Consider the following 3,937-nt stretch of genomic DNA (forward strand, 5'->3'; position numbering starts at 1 on the left):
AGAGGCAACAAAAGGGTTAAGTATTTATGACTACCTCAAAAGGTCAGTTAAAGCTGCATCTTTGACAACACACCTCTTTTGTAAAAAAAAATTTTATTTTTTTCCCAATTTTACATAAAGGCAATTTTTAACATTAACATTAATTTTTTTTTTAAATTGAGTTCCAATTTCTCTTCCTCCTCCCCTTTTCCTCTAACTGAGACAGTAAGCAATTTGATAAAGGTTATACATGTGCAATCATGCAAAACATATTTCCATACTAGTTATGTTGTAAAAGATACAGAAAAAAATTCATAAAAAAGAAAGTGAAAAAAGTGCATTCAGACTCCACCAGCATTTTCTTTGAAGGTGTATAGCCTTTTCTCATCAGGAGTCCTTTGGCACTCTGTATCAGTTTGTGTCTTTCCAGGTTTTTTCCTGAAATCAACCTTCTCATTTAATAATACCTTCTGGAATCAAAGGCTAAAGGACCATGATTCAAGAAGGCTGACAAATGGGATTTAAGATTATTTGTATTCTGGACACACACAGGCTAATATGCAAGCTAAGTTACCAAATCACTTGTTACATGACCTATAGTAGTTGGTGTATTCCTCAACAACAGAGAAAGGGGATTTCTTTAACTATCACTGGAAAACCCAGTCCAATAAAGAACTAACAACTAGCAAAAAGGACGTTGTGATGCAGTATTTACAACAGAGATAATTTCAATATTTCAAAAGTCCTCTGAGCAGACTGGGTACTCCCTCTACAAAAACAGAATATAATCAATGGTTTCCATGAGTCTTACACACACGTGTGTCTATATATGTATATGTATACATACACATACATGTGTATATGTATACATACACATACATGTGTATATGTATACATACACATACATATGTATATGTAGATAGTGCTGAGTGGGCAAATTTCACATTATGTCACACTGTGGTTAGCAATGTACTTTCTTCAATGATTGACTCATAAGTCAACATGGAGTCTCTACATGAGATGAGGTATCAGAGGATTTCAGTCAAGAGATCATTGGTAAAATGTGAGGGCTGGATTAGATGACCTTTGAGGTCCCTTTCAAGTCTGGATCTGTTATCCTCATCTAAAGAGGGAGGCACCCCGATTATTACCTCCAGCTCACATGGGCACAACAACCAAACATTACTAGAATAACTTTCAGCTGACCTCTTTCCAAATGATCTGATAGTCCACCATATGCTGCTACTATAATCCTGGTTCAGTACTACAGATTTCATGGAAAATGTCCTCTCTGCTTTTTATGTTAACCTTTATCTTCCGGGTAATATTGGAATCATAGAATGTCAAAGCAGAATAGACATTAATACTCATTTAATCTGATTTTTTCTTTTACAGTGAGGAAACCCAGGTTCAGAAAGGTCAAGGTATTTCTGTCAATAATCTCACCACATTACTAACAAACCAGATCAGCACTATGGCATGGGACAGGGTTGAAACATTCATAGATAAACTACTTTAAATTGCTCTGATCAATGTATGTGTGCAGCATGTAGGAGGGACTAGATGGACCAGGCACATCAGTTGATGCAAAATTTTGCTTGGTCCTTCAAGTTATTCTTAAATTCCTGTCTTTTTCTTGACTGAAATCCTCTGATACCTCATCTCATGTAGAGTGATGATAAATGTAAAAACATTCATTTCCCCAGAGTTTGGTACTTTTGATTTGGTTGCACTTTCATAAAATGTAAAAGAAACCATCTCCTTGGCTCAGTTTGTATCCTTGCATTAATTGAAAATGATGTCAATTTGAACTTGATCTTGTGCTTTCATATTTATATTATCCTGGTTATGCAGTCTTAGAAGAAGGCCAGCTACATTTGCTTCCTACAACATACTTTTTCTAGCCTAACCAAGAAGGGCTTCTAAAGTATCACAGAATGACTAGATTAAAGTCATTACCCACACAGCAATTTCTTATCTCTGACATGCTCTGAATCCAAGTGGACCAACAATGAGCCACCAGACATAGTTTCCTCTGGTACTAAAAATATCCTGACTTCACTAAAATCTATTTGCAAAACACAGAATGGTCAAAGTATCTCAGTGTCACATAAAGAATTCTGGGGATATGTTCCAAGTAATCTCTGCAGAAGATAGATATTGGAATTTTATTTGTTCCATGGTCATCAATTACTTAAAAGATTAAGTGTTATTGGTCAGCTATGCCACTTTCTACAAATCATGAGTTGACTCTATAGTAAGTGTTAGTCCTATGCAGCAATTTTTAAGAGACAGTAAGAGAAAGGAAACTGGACACAGAAAGGCTCATTTATTAATGTTTCTATCATGATCCTTCCCACACATCCTCTTCACTCTTTTCTTCCATCATTCCTTCCATGTGCCTCTCCTCCATGCCTTTGTCTGCCAAATGGCCTGGAACCAGTGGAATATTCTGACCCTGGTGGACTCAGACATATGATATAAACATTAACAGGGATGATCTTTGACATTATTTTCTCAAGCTAGCTCCTAGAATATATCTTTTTGGTCGCAGGACTTTCTATGTATAAAGATAGGAGGCTAAAACCTTTTTTAGTAATACTTTTTCCTACTTTTAGTAAACACAATAGAATCATGGAGTTGGACAGTATCTGGGAAGCTTTTTAATCCAACCCATACTTAAGCAAGATTCCCTTCCATATCATCCCTGGCAAATCATCCTCCACCCACCCCTTATGTACTCTGTAATGGGAAACTCGGCACCAACCCAAGCAGACACTTCTACTTTTGGACAGCTCTGACTGCTAAGAAGATTTTTCCTTTATATAAGCTGAAATTTGTCTCTCTGCAGCTTCCACCCACTGCTTCTCACCATCCTGATTGCCCTCCATTAGACACTCTCAGGCTTTGCAAACTTTTTCTCAAAATGAGTCACTTATACTCCAGATATGATCTAACCAGTGCAGACAGATGGTAACCTTCTACCCCAGAACTGTACAAAAAGTCAACCAGAAATGCACTGGTGGAGGGAAAGGGGGCTATCAGCAAAGCCAGCACCAGCATAGGCAAATAGGCCAACCAATATGACCAGTGATGGGCCAGAGACGCAGATAGCTTGTAAGGCTCTGTGTCCTGAGGTAACAAGAATGAAGGGCAACCTGAGAAAGCCTTGGGGAGGTGAGAAAGCTTCAGAATTATCAGAAAGTGTCCCGGTAGAGACAAGGGAAGTCCTGGGGAGTAGTGGCCCAGAGGATCCCCAGCACTGCATTCTGAAATGCCATAAAGTACCCTGAAGATCCATTGCTCTGAACCTTAAGATACAAAGCTGCTGCTATTTGTCCTTCATTCTCGAAGAGGACCATGCCATCAAGGAGGTGATGCCATGAGATGCAAATGAATCGGATTTAAGTGAGGGAGGGAGGGTTCTGCAACATCACTAGTCTTACTTTCTCCTCTGGAGTCATCTGGCTCCAGTGGCCAGATATGGATCAGGATGACTGTAGATGGCCCAGGATGCAGTGGGGGACCTTGGCCTTTTCAAGCTAAGGTCTTTAACAGGTCTCAGTTTGACTGATTTAGTGATTTAAGGTTTAATTTAAAAATGAAGCAAAGAATGGCCATTAAAAAAAATAGATCCGGGAGGGGAAGATCCTCAGGGTTTCTGGCCAAAACAGAAATAACTGTTATTTACATTTATTCTGAGCCAATCAGGGCCCAGACAGTGACCAAGTAGGACTTGGTTTGGGACGAGAGTGATTTGGGGTTAAGGTTGGTCTTTGAGAGAAAAAAAACAAAGCAAACAAAAAAAATTTCAGAGATTAAAGTTTACATTCCCTATGGGCAGAAAAGGACAGGTGAGGGTTTGATACTCTATGTGGAAAGAAAAGAAAGAAAAGAGGAAGGAAGGAAGGAAGAAAGAAAGAAAGAAAGAAAGAAAGAAAGAAAGAAAGAAAGAAAG

General features: G+C 38.5%; 1 pseudogene; it reads left to right on the forward strand.

Annotated features, from left to right (window-relative positions):
- Nucleotides 1-3,062: 3,062 nt before the first annotated feature.
- Nucleotides 3,063-3,937, forward strand: part of LOC138166505 (kallikrein-13-like) — a 45,719-nt pseudogene continuing 44,844 nt past the window's right edge.

This window comes from Petaurus breviceps, unplaced genomic scaffold, assembly GCF_028583685.1.
Source record: "Petaurus breviceps papuanus isolate PSGF00001 unplaced genomic scaffold, PetGlider_PUasm1.0 224, whole genome shotgun sequence".
Classification (NCBI taxonomy): Eukaryota; Metazoa; Chordata; class Mammalia; order Diprotodontia; family Petauridae; genus Petaurus; species Petaurus breviceps.